Source organism: Triticum urartu, chromosome 3 (genome assembly GCF_003073215.2).
Source record: "Triticum urartu cultivar G1812 chromosome 3, Tu2.1, whole genome shotgun sequence".
Taxonomy (NCBI): domain Eukaryota; kingdom Viridiplantae; phylum Streptophyta; class Magnoliopsida; order Poales; family Poaceae; genus Triticum; species Triticum urartu.
Genome location: NC_053024.1, coordinates 166,297,050 through 166,312,527, shown reverse-complemented (window position 1 = coordinate 166,312,527; position 15,478 = coordinate 166,297,050). Strand labels below are relative to the sequence as shown.

The window sequence follows — 15,478 nt, the reverse complement described above, 5'->3', positions numbered from 1 at the left end:
AGCAGCCTTGAATTTTTGCTTCTTGGAGAAGGGATTCTTCGGCTTGAGCTGAGGAGTGTCAGACAAAGTCATTAAAGCCTCAGGAATCACGTTCTTCGGAACCACAGGCTGAGGAATTTCAGTTTCAGTTGCAGCCTGGTTCTTCATTACTTCATCAATATTTGCATCAGCACTAGTGGTTGTAATTGCTTCAGTAGCATTTTCATCAGCACTAGTGGCTGGAATTGCTTCAGGGATACAAGGTTCATCAGAGCCCATAAGAACTTCAATGTGCACAGGGGACCGAGGGATTTGTTGTAGAGGGGTGAAGAGCGGAGAGTTGGGGTGCTGACTATCCCAATAGTCATCATTTAGCACTGGAGTGGAGCACCCAATATCCACGTCTTCATCCTCTTCATTTAATTCTTCAACTCCTACCTCTTCAGCTGTGAACTGAGGCATAGGCGATGAGATGATTGGAGTTGAAGGGATATCACCCGCTTCAATTTCTTCGTCCAACTGCTCTGAAGAAGCAGCAGAAGGAACGTCTTCATCCGATCCGCTTGGGATCACATAATCTTCACCAAAAGGAACGAGTTCCTTTGATGGCATGCTTGAAACTGGAATAGCATTAATCAGATTCTCGAAAGAGCTTGTCAATTTCTTCATCTTATTCAGTGCTGAAGACTAAGATGAAGTAGATGCTTTCCTTTTATTCACTGCTGCTCGCTCCGCAGCTTTGGTTTTCTTCACTTCTGATGCAGAAGGAAGAACTGTACTTGTTGTTGGTGCAGGAGGAGCAGAGGAAATAGGTTCAGTTTCCTCAGGCACAACTGATGCAGTTGCCCTGGTTGGTTCAGATTCTTCAGGCTCAGCGGTTGATGCCTCTGGCCTGGCTTGTTCTTCAGGCGCAACAGTAGTGGTTGCCCTGGCAATCTCATCAGCAGCTGGAATGCAGTCATCAGCCCTGGTACTCTCATTTTCTTCAGCAGCCTGATTTTCATCAGCGGTGCTGGCATGTTCTTCAGTCGACTGAGCAGATGCTTCAGCCTGAGGAATTTCAATGTGCATTTGAGTAGCAACATTGGAGGTGAATGTCTTTGCCAATTTCACAAATCTGACTTTGGCTCCCTTCCAGTCAGCATGGTAGGCATCAAATTCATCACTGAGGTTTTTAATTTCAGCTTGAACAGTCACAAGTTCATCAGTTGTCATCTTGACAACGTTCTTCTTCAGATAGCGCTCTTTCTTGTACCGCACTTTCTTCAGCTGCCTGGCCTTCTCAAACTTCCATTTTTCTTCGCCTATGAAGGCGGTCAACATGTGACTTTGGCCAGAAGTCAACTTGAAGTCTGGCATAGGAGTGTTGGGGTCCTTGTGCCAGAGATCAATGTATTCAAGGATCAACTTTGGATCCAGTAGGAGAGGAACTTCACTTCCTTTGGCTCTAGCGGCTCTCTGCTGTCTGTCTATGATGATTTCCGCGAGTTCATCGTCATCAGCTTCGTCATCAGAGGACAGTACTTGAAAAGTGACATGCTTCTTTTGAGGACTTGGTCTAGTGCCTCGTCCAGCAGTGGCCTTAGTCTTCAGGAATGTGGGGCCTGTTGAGGAATGTAGAGGAGCCGAAGAACTTGCTGAGGCTCCTGAGGCAATTGATTTACCTGTGGTGCTTTGACACGAGGCAATATGCACATGTGCTGAGGACTTTGCCGGAGGAGCTAAGGGTTTTGGAACTTGAGGAACTGGGGCAGCTTGAGGAATTGGCCGTGAGGGCTTAGCAGAACTGGGCCGAGAGGGCAATGCTGAGGAGCTTGGCCGTGAGGGCATTGAAGAAGAAGGACCGGGCTTATGTGCGGGCTTCTTTGGCATAGCCTTCTTGGGCTTGCTAGCAGAGGCCTCAACAGTGGCAGCAGAGTCTTCATTGAATTTCTTCACTGCCTCTTTTGCTACTTTGGCCAACTTAGCTTGACCCATTCAGCAGGAAATTCGTCACCTCGTCTGATGCTTGAGGGATTAGCATCTTGGCCTGGTGCCAAGGGAGGTCTTGGGAATGGAGGGTGTACATAAAATTTCTTCATGTACTTGGGAGTCACATATCTTTATTCCCTCCCTTCTCTGGCCCATCTCCTCTCTATTTTCTGAATGCGCACTTTGCACTCATTCTTCGTTTCTTTTCCATGAATTGCCTCATCTAGAGTGCAATACCCTGCATAGATGTCTTCAGGGATTTCAAATGCAGTGTTGATTTCCAACTTCTTTCCTCCCTTCTAAGGTTTCTTTCCATCGTCCATTTTCTTCAGCTGAGGACTTTGAACAGTTGAGTTCTCTGAAGAGGTGTGCAGTTTTTCTTCAAAGAACGCTGCAAATGAGTTAAGCTGATGAGAACCTAGTGATTCAGTAGCAGACATGTGTACCTGTGAATAGAGTATAGGTGCCAAGAGTTTGGAGAGGTCATATGCGTTCTTAGAAGTTTTTGCAAAAAGAACAAGTTTGGGGAATTTGACCAGATGTGTCTTGAGGAATTTCACTAAGCGTTCTTTGACTTAGGTTCCAGAGTTGTGTAGATTGAAAATCAACACAATTGAGGAATCTTGAAGAAAAAACATGGCTTAGGGAACAGATCAAGAACAGATGTATGTGTGAGGTGTTTAGAGTGTGAAGATTGAAGACTAAACACCTTTTGAAGATTTTGACGAAATCACTGGAATCAATAAGGGCAGTAAAAGTAACTTTTAATTACCCTTGACCATGAACACGATGAACTGGGAATGTAGATTGGAAGTTCGTCAGTCCATATCTTCCACGCCCTAACTTGGCAGAGGAAGATAGCTATGGCGGCGGTGGAGTGAAGAAATCCGCGGTCGGCGTGAGTATGACGGTGATGAGGTCGAGGCAGCGAAGCTCTTCCTCACCGGCGACTATGCAAGTAGCGGCGGTGCTAGGTTTTGACAGCTCGAGCGAGGGAGTGAGGTCGAGCGAAGTAAAAATAGACCGAGGAAGGGAAGGGGTATATATAGCCATGTTGAAAAACTGCTTGTCCGAGGAAAATGGACGAATGTGCCCCTGACCTTTCTCATCTGTGTGACATGTGTTACCCACGTACTATGAGGTGGAGAGAGTGTGAGATCATGGGTGAATAGATAAGTATTGTCGTGGAATGTGGAACGGTTTGAGCGGCAAACGCCGAAAATTCAGATATGAAAATTTTAATGATTCGTTCGCAAATTCTTCAGCTGATAAGGACACAATGAAGATTTTGAACGGGTTTCAAATAGAACGCACATGAGGAATTTGTGAACAGACTGGGTTGAGTTTAGCATAGAGGGGGAAGGGTCCGATCACATTCACTTAGCAGGAAAACGGCTTGAAGAAATAGCAATAAGTGAATGCTGTAGAGGACATATACTCATATATTTATATAGACAATGAAGAAAAACGACGGAAACAATGAAGACATTGCAAAGTTGAAGAATTTGAACAACAGAGGAATTTCAAGAAAAACTCAATTGAAGATTTTCAACTTTTGTTGGTGGTGTGACCCACCGTATAATAATGATGATTTCAAACACGGCGTACAATTATTGTAGGGCTCTGAGAATCAAATCCTTCATTAATTTCATCACACTTAGAGGGTTAGCCTAAGCACTACGACGATATGACCGAGGTGGATTATCGTGGAGGAGGGCACCGCACATGGCTAAGAGATCAATGATCAACTTGTGTCTATGGGGTGCCCCTTGGCCACGTATCTAAAGGATGGAGGGAGGAGGAGGCCGGCCCTCATAGGACGCGCCCAAAGTGTGGAGTCCTACTAGGACTCCCTAGTCCTAGTAGGATCCCACCTCCCACATGGAATAGGAAAAAGGGAAGGGAGAAGGAGAAGAAAGGAAGGGGCGCCCCCTTTCCCTAGTCCAATTCGGACCAGTCCATGGGGAAGGGGCACGGCCACCCTTGAGGCCTTTCTCTCATTTCCCGTATGGCCCATTAGGGCCCAATACGAATTCCCGTAACTCTCCGGTACTCCAAAAAATACCCAAATCACTCGGAACCTTGCTGATGGACGAATATAGCTTTCCAATATATTGATCTTTACGTCTCGACCATTTTGAGACGCCTCGTCATGTCCCCGATCTCATCCGGGACTCCAAACAAACTTCGGTCATCAAATCACATAACTCATAATACAAATCGTCACAGAACGTTAAGCGTGTGGACCCTACGGGTTCGAGAACTATGTACACATGACCGAGACTCATCTCCGGTCAATAACCAATAGCGGAACCTGGATGCTCATATTGGTTCCTACATATTCTACGGAGAACTTTATTGGTCAAACCGCATAACAACATACGTTGTTCCCTTTGTCATCGGTATGTTACTTGCCGGAGATTCGATCGTCCGTATCTCAATACCTAGTTCAATCTCGTTACCGGAAAGTCTCTTTACTCGTTCCATAATGCATCATCCCACAACTAACTCATTAGTCACATTGCTTGCAAGGCTTATAGTGATGTGCATTATCGAGAGGGCCCAGAGATACTTCTCCGACAATCGGAGTGACAAATCCTAATCTCGATCTATGCCAACTCAACAAGTACCATTGGAGACACCTGTAGGGCACCTTTATAATCACCCAGTTACGTTGTGATGTTTGGTAGCACACAAAGTGTTCCTCTGGTATCCGGAAGTTGCATAATCTCATAGTCATATGAACATGTATAAGTCATGAAGAAAGCAATAGCAATATACTAAACGATCAAGTGCTAAGCTAACGGAATGGTTCAAGTCAATCACATCATTCTCTAATGATGTGATCCCGTTAATCAAATGGCAACTCATGTCTATGGCTAGGAAACTTAACCATCTTTGATTCAATGAGCTAGTCAAGTAGAGGCATACTAGTGACACTCTGTTTGTCTATGTATCCACACATGTACTAAGTTTCCAGTTAATACAATTCTAGCATGAATAATAAACATTTATCATGAAATAAGGAAATAAACAATAACTTTACTATTGCCTCTAGGGCATATTTCCTTCAGTCTCCCACTTGCACAAGAGTCAATAATCTAGTTCACATCGCCATGTGATTTAACACCAATAGTTCACATCACCATGTGATTAACACCCATAGTTCACATCGCCATGTGACCAACACTCAAAGGGTTTACTAGAGTCAATAATATTAGTTCACATCACCATGTGATTAACACCCAAAGAGTACTAGGGTGTGATCATATTTTGCTTGTGAGAGAAGTTTAGTCAACGGGTCTGCCATATTCAGATCCGTATGTATTTTGCAAATTTCTATGTCAACAATGCTCTACACGGAGCTACTCTAGCTAGTTGCTCTCACTTTCAATATGTATCCAGATTGAGACTTAGAGTCATCTGGATCAGTGTCAAAACTTGCATCGATGTAACCCTTTACGACGAACCTTTTGTCACCTCCATAATCGAGAAACATATCCTTATTCCACTAAGGATAATTTTGACCGCTGTCCAGTGATCTACTCCTAGATCACTATTGTACTCCCTTGCCAAACTCAGTGTAGGGTATACAATAGATCTGATACACAACATGGCATACTTTATAGAACCTATGGCTGAGGCATAGGGAATGATTTTTATTCTATTTCTATCTTTTGTCATGGTCGGGCTTTGAGTCTTACTCAATTTCACACCTTGTAACACAGGCAAGAACTCTTTCTTTGACTGTTCCATTTCGAACAACTTCGAAATCTTGTCAAGGTATGTACTCATTGAAAAAAACTTATCAAGCGTCTTGATCTATCTCTATAGATCTTGATGCTCAATATGTAAGCAGCTTCACCGAGGTCTTTCTTTGAAAAACTCCTTTCAAATACTCCTTTATGCTTTCCAGAAAATTCTACATTATTTCCGATCAACAATATGTCATTTACATATACTTATCAGAAATGTTGTAGTGCTCCCACTCACTTTCTTGTAAATACAGGCGTCACCGCAAGTCTATATAAAACTATATGCTTTGATCAACTCATCAAAGCGTATATTCCAACTCCGAGATGTTTGCACCAGTCCATAGATGGATCGCTGGAGCTTGCACATTTTGTTAGCACCTTTAGGATCGACAAAACCTTCTGGTTGCATCATATACAACTCTTCTTTAAGAAATCCATTAAGGAATGTAGTTTTAACATACATTTGCTAGATTTCATAAAATGTGGCAATTTGCTAACATGATTCGGACAGACTGAAGCATCGCTACGAGTGAGAAAATCTCATCGTGGTCAACGCCTTGAACTTTGTCAAAAACCTTTTTCGACAAGTCTAGCTTTGTAGATAATAACATTACTACCAGCGTCCGTCTTCCTCTTGATGATCCATTTATTTTCTATGGCTTGCTGATCATCGGGCAAGTCAACCAAAGTCCACACTTTGTTCTCATACATGGATCCCATCTCAGATTTAATGGCCTCAAGCCATTTCGTGGAATCTGGGCTCATCATCGCTTCCTCATAGTTCGTAGGTTCGTCATGGTCAAGTAACATGACCTCCAGAACAGGATTACCGTACCACTCAGGTTGACCTACGAGGTTCTGTAGTAACTTGATCTAAAGTTACATTATCATCATGATTAGCTTCCTCACTAATTGGTGTAGGAGTCATAGGAACAGATTTCTATGATGAACAACTTTCCAATAAGGGAGCAGGTACAATTACCTCATGAAGTTCTACTTTCCTCCCACTCACTTCTTTCGAGAGAAACTCCTTCTCTAGAAAGGACCCATTCTTAGCAACGAATGTCTTGCCTTCGGATCTGTGATAGAAGGTATACCCAACTGTCTCCTTTGGGTATCCTATGAAGACACATTTCTCCGATTTGGGTTTGAGCTTATCAGGATGAAACTTTTTCACATAAGCATCGCAACCCCAAACTTTAAGAAACGACAACTTTGGTTTCTTGCCAAACCATAGTTCATATGGTGTCATCTCAACGGATTTAGATGGTGCCCTATTTAATGTGAATGCAGTTGTCTCTAATGCATGACCCCAAAACGATAGTGGTAAATCGGTAAGATACATCATAGATTGCACCATATCTAATAAAGTACGGTTACGATGTTTGGACACACCATTACGCTGTGGTGTTCCAGGTGGCGTGAGTTGCGAAACTATTCCGCATTGTTTCAAATGAAGACCAAACTCGTAACTCAAATATTCTCCTCCATGATCAGATCGTAGAAACTTTATTTTCTTGTTACAATGATTTTCCACTTCACTCTGAAATTATTTGAACTTTTCAAATGTTTCAGATTTATGTTTCATCAAGAAGATATACCCATATCTGCTCAAATCATATGTGAAGGTCAGAAAATAACGATACCTGTCGCGAGCCTCAGCACTCATCGGACTGCATACATCAGTATGTATTATTTCCAACAAGTCTGTTGCCCGCTCCATTGTTCCGGAGAATGGAGTCTTAGTCATCTTGCCCATGAGGCATGGTCACAAGCATCAACTGAGTCATAATCAAGTGATTCCAAAAGCCCATCAGCATGGATTTTCTTCATGCCCTTTACACCAATATGACCTAAACGGCAGTGCCACAAATAAGTTGCACTATCACTATTAACTTTGCATCTTTTGGCTTCAATATTATGAATATGTGTATCACTACCATCGAGATTCAATAAACCATTCACCTTGGGTGTATGACCATTGAAGGTTTTATTCATGTAAACAGAACATCAATTATTCCCTGACTTTAAATGAATAAACGTATTGCAATAAACATGATCAAATCATATCCATGCTTAACGCAAACACCAAATAACATTTATTTAGGTTCAACACTAATCCCAAAAGTATAGGGAGTGTGCGATGATGATCATATAAATCTTGGAACCACTTCCAACACACATCGTCACTTCACCCTTAACTAGTCTCTGTTCATTCTATAACTCTCATTTTGAGTTACTAAGCTTAGCAACTGAACTAGTATCAAATACTGAGGGGTTGCTATAAACACTAGTAAAGTACACATCAATAACATGTATATCAAATATACCTTTGTTCACTTTGCCATCCTTCTTATCCGCCAAATACTTGGGCAGTTCTGCTTCCAATGACCAGTCCCTTTGCAGTAGAAGCACTTAGTCTCAGGCTTAGGTCCAGACTTGGGCTTCTTCACTTGAGCAGCAACTTGCTTGTCGTTCTTCTTGAAGTCCACCTTCTTCCCTTTGACCTTTTTCTTGAAACTAGTGGTCTTGTCAACCATCAACACTTCATGCTTTTCTTGATTTCTACCTTCGTCGATTTTAGCATCACGAAGAGCTTGGGAATCGTTTCCGTTATCCCTTGCATATTATAGTTCATCACGAAGTTCTAGTAACTTGGTGATAGTGACTAGAGAACTCTGTCAATCACTATCTTATCTTGAAGATTAACTCCCACTTGATTCAAGTGATTGTAGTACTCAGACATTCTGAGCACATGCTCACTAGCTGAGCTATTCTCCTCCATCTTGTAGGAAAAGTACTTGTCAAAGGTCTCATACCTTTGGACATGGGCATGAGTCTGAAATACGGCTATCTCTTGAGCACTTGCATTGGTTTTCCCTTGAAGAGAAAAGGGTGGTGCAGCAAAGTAGCGTAAGTATTTCCCTTAGTTTTTGAGAACCAAGGTATCAATCTAGTAGGAGACCACGCACGAGTCCCTCATACCTACACAAACAAATAAATCCATGCAACCAACACCGATAAGGGGTTGTCAATCCCTACACGGTCACTTACGAGAGTGAGATCTGATAGATATGATAAGATAATATTTTTGGTATTTTTGTGATAAAGATGCAAAGTAAAATGAAAGCAAAGAAAAATACTAAGTATTGGAAGATTAATATGATGAAGATAGACCCGGGGGCCATATGTTTCACTAGTGGCTTCTCTCAAGAGCATAGGTATTTTACGGTGGGTGAACGAATTACTGTTGAGCAATTGACAGAATTGAGCATAGTTATGAGATTATCTAGGTATGATCATGTATATAGGCATCACGTCCGACACAAGTAGACCGACTCCTGCCTGCATCTACTACTATTACTCCACTCATCGACCGCTATCCAGCATGCATCTAGAGTATTAAGTTCATGAAAACAGAGTAACGCCTTAAGCAAGATGACATGATGTAGAGGGATAAATTCATGCAATATGATAAAAAAAACCATCTTGTTATCCTCGATGGCAACAATACAATACGTGCCTTGATGCCCCTACTGTCACTGGGAAAGGACACCGCAAGATTCAACCCAAAGCTAAGCACTTCTCCCATTGCAAGTAAGATCAATCTAGTAGGCCAAACCAAACTGATAATTCGAAGAGACTTGCAAAGATAACCAATCATACATAAAAGAATTCAGAGGAGATTCAAATATTGTTCATAGATAATCTTGATCATAAACCCACAATTCATCGATCTCAACAAACAAACCGCAAAAAGAAGATTACATAGAATAGATCTCCACAAGAGAGGGGGAGAACATTGTATTGAGATCCAAAAAGAGAGAAGAAGCCATCTAGCTAATAACTATGGACCCGAAGGTCTGAGGTAAAATACTCACACTTCATCGGAGAGGCTATGGTGTTGATGTAGAAGCCCTCCATGATGGATGCCCCCTCCGGCGGAGCTCCGGAACAGGCCCCAAGATGGGATCTCGTGGATACAGAAAGTTGCGGCGATGGAATTAGGGTTTTGGCTCCGTATTTGATCGTTTGGGGGTACGTAGGTATATATAGGAGGAAGGAGTACGTCGGTGGAGCAACAGGGGGCCCACGAGGGTGGAGGGCGCGCCTGGGGGGTAGGTGCACCTCCCTACCTCGTGGCCTCCTCCTTTATTTCTTGACGTAGGGTCCAAGTCTCTTGGATCATGTTTAGTGAGAAAATCATGTTCCTGAAGGTTTCATTCCGTTTGGACTCCGTTTGATATTCCTTTTCTTCGAAACCCTAAAATAGGCAAAAAACAGCAATTCTGGGCTGGGCCTCCGGTTAATAGGTTAGTCCCAAAAATAATATAAAAGTGGATAATAAAGCCCAATAATGTCCAAAACAGTAGATAAAATAGCATGGAGCAATCAAAAATTATAGATACGTTGGAGACGTATCAAGCATCCCCAAGCTTAATTCCTGCTCGTCCTCGAGTAGGTAAATGATAAAAAGATAAATTTTGATGTGGAGTGCTACTTGGCATAATTTTGATGTAACTCTTCTTAATTGTGGTATGAATATTCAGATCCGAAAGATTCAAGATAAAAGTTTAATATTGACATAAAAATAATAATACTTCAAGCATACTAATGAAGCAATCATGTCTTCTCAAAATAACATGGCCAAAGAAAGTTATCCCTACAAAATCATATAGTCTGGCTATGCTCTATCTTCACCACACAAAATATTTAAATCATGCACAAACCCGATGACAAGCCAAGCAATTGTTTCATACTTTTGACATTCTCAAACTTTTTCAATCTTCACACAATACATGAGCGTGAGCCATGGATATAACACTATATGTGGAATAGAATGGTGGTTGTTGAGAAGACAAACGGGAGAAGATAGTTTCACATCAACTAGGCGTATCAACGGGCTATGGAGATGCCCATCAATAGATATCAATGTGAGTGAGTAGGGATTGCCATGCAACGGATGCACTAGAGCTATAAGTATATGAAAGCTCAACAAAAGAAACTAAGTGGGTGTGCATCCAACTTGCTTGCTCATGAAGACCTAGGGCATTTTGAGGAAGCCCATCATTGGAATATACAAGCCAAGTTCTATAATGAAAAATTCCCACTAGTATATGAAAGTGACGAAATGAGAGGCTCTCTATCATGAATATCATGGTGCTACTTTTAAGCACAAGTGTGGTAAAAGGATAGTAACATTGTCCCTTCTCTCTTTTCTCTTATTTTTTTATTTGGGCCTTTTCTCTTTTTTTTATGGCCTCCTTTTTTTCGTCCGGAGTCTCATCCCGACTTGTGGGGGAATCATAGTCTCCATCATCCTTTCCTCACTGGGACAATGCTCTAATAATGATGATCATCACACTTTTATTTTCTTACAACTCAACAATTACAACTCGATACTTAGAACAAAATATGATTCTATATGAATGCCTCTGGCGGTGTACCGGGATATGCAATGAATCAAGAGTGACATGTATGAAAGAATTATGAAAGGTGGCTTTGCCACAAATATGATGTCAACTACATGATCATGCTAAGAAATATGACAATGATGGAGTGTGTCATAATAAACGGAATGGTGGAAAGTTGCATGGAAATATATATCGGAATGGCTATGGAAATGCCATAATAGGTAGGTATGGTGGCTGTTTTGAGGAAGGTGTATGGTGGGTGTATGATATCGGCGAAAGGTGCGCGGTATTAGAGAGGCTAGCAATGGTGGAAGGAAGAAAAGTGCATATAATCCATGGACTCAACATTAGTCATAGAGAACTCATATACTTATAGCAAAAATCTACAAGTTATCAAAGCAGTGTATTACGCGCATGCTCCTAGCGGGATAGATTGGTAGGAAAAGACCATCGCTCGTCCCCGACCGCCACTCATAAGGAAGGCAATCAAAAAATAAATCATGCTCCGACTTCATCACATAACGGTTCACCATACGTGCATGCTACGGGAATCACAAACTTTAACACAAGTATTTCTCAAATTCACAACTACTCAACTAGCACCAACTTTAATATCAGCATCTTCATATCTCAAAACAATTATCAAGCATCAAAGTTCTCATAGCATTCAACACACTCATAAGAAAGTTTTTACTATTCTTGAATACCAAGCATATTAAGATTATTTAGGCAAATTACCATGCTATTTAAGACTCTCAAAATAATCTAAGTGAAGCATGAGAGATCAATAGTTTCTATAAAACAATTCCACCACCGTGCTCTAAAAGATATAAGTGAAGTACTAGACCAAAACTATATAACCCAAATGATATAAGCGAAGCACATAGAGTATTCTAACAAATTCCAAATCATGTATGGCTCTCTCAAAAGGTGTGTACAACAAGTATGATTGTGGTAAACTAAAAAGCAAAGACTCAAATCATACAAGACGCTCCAAGCAAAACACATATCATGTGGTGAATAAAAATATAGCTCCAAGTAAAGTTACCGATAGAAGTAGACAAAAGACGGGATGCCTTCCGGGGCATCCCCAATATTTGACTTTTAGGTGTCCTTAGATTATCTTGGAGGTTCCATGGGCATCCCCAAGCTTAGGCTCTTGCCTCTCCTTGTTCCATAATCCATCAAATCTTTACCCAAAACTTGAAAACTTCACAACACAAAACTTAAAGTAGAAAATCTCGTGAGCTCCGTTAGCAAAAGAAAAAAAGACCACTTCAAGGTACTGTAATGAACTCATTATTTACTTATATTGGTGTTAAACCTACTGTATTCCAACTTATCTATGGTTTATAAACTATTTTACTAGCCATAGATTCATCAAAATAAGCAAACAACACATGAAAAACAGAATCTGTCAAAAACAGAACATTCTGTAGTAAACTGTAGCTAGCGCAAAATATGGAACCTCAAAAATTCTAAAATAAATTGATGGACGTGAGGAATTTATATATCAATCATCTTCAAAAAGAATTAACTAAAAATCACTTTCCAAATAAAAATGGCAGCAGTTCTCGTGAGCGTTAAAGTTTCTTTTTTTACAGCAAGATTAACAAGACTTTCCCCAGGTCTTCCCAATGGTTCTACTTGGCACAAACACTAATTAAACACAAAAAACACAAAAAAAACAGAGGCTAAGCAAATTATTTATTACTAAACATGATCAAAAATCAAGGAATAAAAATAAAATTGGGTTGCCTCGCAACAAGCGCTATCGTTTAACGCCCCTAGCTAGGCATAAAAAGCAAGGATAGATCTAGGTATTGCCATCTTTGGTTTTAGGGAAAAAGAGAGCAAACTTGTTATCTATTGTCGGGGGACTGATCCACGAACACCTATGGTACCGGCGGGCCGAGTCCCTTTCGGTTCGGCAGGGGCGGAGGTCGCACAAAGAGCAGATCGAGGCGAAGCACACGAGCGATTTACCCAGGTTCGGGCCGCACGGATGCGTAAAACCCTACTCCTGCTTTGTGGTTTGTATTGATTTCTTGCTCGGGAGCGCAGAGTGCTACAGTACACACCAGCAGCTAGCGAGACCGAGCGTGAGTGTTCTCCGAACTGGCTAACCCCCCTCTACGTTGCACACGGGCCTCCTTTTATATGCTCAAGGGGTCACCAACAGGTGGCAACGGAGGCAAAGGGTAAAAATGGAAAGGTGCTGCGGTAGGTATAGCTACCTGCTACAGTGTATCATACCTAACCCTGACGGTAGGGGACAAGGGCATTAAATGCCCGTCTGTGTCGCCTAAACAGTGCAAAAGGGACCGTCAGGGGCGCCACCGCCTGCCACGATGGCGATCTTGTCAGCGTCGCTTGCCACCGCTCACCGCAAGCTGCACAGCCTCTCGCCACGTACGCCTAGAAGGGTCCCAGAGCGACACGTTGGTGGATGTGCTGGAGCGCGGGCACAGTGGTGTCTTGCCGCGGCAAGCGCCTTGCCGCGGTTGTTGTCTTGTCGCGCCCGGGAGCTTGTCGCTCACCGGGCCTTGCCGGGACGTGCGACGCATCGCGGCAAGTTCCTTGAGATGCCTTGGTTGGCCTTCCCGGCAAGCTCCTCTTGCGGGGGTCTTGAGATGCCTTGGTTGGCCTTCCCGGCAAGCTCCTCTTGCCAGGGTCTTGTCCCTTTGTCTTGGATACTTTGTTCTTGAATGGCTCCAAAGGAACCACGGAGGACCTTGGCGGTCACCCGGCAAGCCTTGCCGCGGGATGCTGTGACTGCCCGTGCACAAGTTCGGGATACTAGGGTACCCCTACTCTAGTACACCGACAGGAGCCCCCGGGCCTGGGCCATACACGGTGCCGAGCGTTGTTGGGCCAGGCCCAAAACAGGGCACGGGCACGCGCGGCCTAGGTTACGCCGTATCTCACTCCGTATCCACCGCGCCCTCCCCGAACGGCACGCGTCGAATGCGGCGTCATGGGAGAGATCGTGGGTGGTTTCTTTATTCGGAAATGCGGAACGTCCGCCCCCTCCCTCTTTATAAGCAGGGGAAACAGGGGTAGTTCGCCCATTCGCCCGTTGCTGTTCCAATCTCGGAAATCTCCGCCGCTCCCTCATGCACGCTCCACCGCGGCAAGCACTGTTGCCGCGGGGGCGCCTCATGTTGATGCGGCAACTGGAGCGGGGTCCTCCCGGACCACCGCTTCTGCTCCTGCCGCTTCTCACGCCGCGGCGACAGCCGGAGCGGGGTCGTCTCAGACCGCAGCCACTGCTCCCGCCAAGCGGCCAAGGGAAGCTACTCCTCCACCTCCTCGCGCCGGACGTGAGCCAGACTTCGACTTCTCCGCGTTCAGCTCCGGTGAGGAAGAAGAAGAAGAGTAACCTTGCCGGACCCGGCAACCTTTCTCCAGAGCAGCCCCCAGCGTAAGTATATGGTTTGCTTTCCGCTTGTGAGGTGCGCATGGATACTCTGTCTTTGCTGATATTTGATTGCTAATTTGTGTAGGAGTAGAGCAGCCCCACCAGGAGCCAAGGGAGAATCCCCCGACAAGGGAGAGCTCTCCGGCAAGGGAGGGCTTCCCGGTAAGGGAGAAGTCTCCGGCAAGGGACAGCGCCAACGGCCCCCCGACGGTGGAGACCACGACTGTAGAACCCGGCACAGGTACTCCTCTTGCTTCAAAACTTCCCTGAGGTTCTTCTTCTCTTGATCTTCTTTTTGTTGGATTTTTGCTTGACTCTTCTCCCCTTTTCCGGCCGTCAGATCCATCTGCTGCGGAGCAGATGGAGACCGAGGTTGCCGCCGAAGAAGCGGCCAGTGCTGACAATCCCGCCGGCGCAAAGGCCGCCAAGGCTGCTGCCGCGGCGACTGGCGAGGAGTCCGGCGATCGTACTGACGGCCCTGAGGCCGCAGGAGCGCCAGGCGCTACACCGACCGCCGACCCGTCCACCGCTGCCGCAGCGCCAGGCTCCGAAGAGCCTCAGCCAGGCGTCTATTTGAAGGCCGGCGACGACGTCTTCATCAACCTTCCCTGGGCATCAAGCTCCAGGGTGCCGGTCGAGGGGGAGATCTTCGACGGGGAGGTGCTCGCCTCCGCGGGACTGACGCTGGTCGACGCGCCGAGCAGCAGCAGCAACGAGCCTGAGGAAGAGCGGCTGCTGCGGAAGTTGCTGTCGCTCTACCGCGCGCGGCAAGCCAAGCTGGAATCCCGCGAGGCGCTTGTCGCGAAGGCGGGAGCAGACATCGAAAAGCGCGTGGAAGAGCTCGGGGGTTTCCACCGGGAAGCCCTACGGTCCCTGGCGGAGGAGCGGGAGTAGCTCGCTGAAGCGCAGAAGGCCTTCCTCTTCGAGAAGGCTGAAGT

General features: G+C 44.4%; 1 pseudogene; it reads right to left on the bottom strand.

Moving 5' to 3' along the window:
- Positions 1–666: 666 nt before the first annotated feature.
- Positions 667–15,478, bottom strand: part of LOC125546755 — a 29,780-nt pseudogene continuing 14,968 nt past the window's right edge.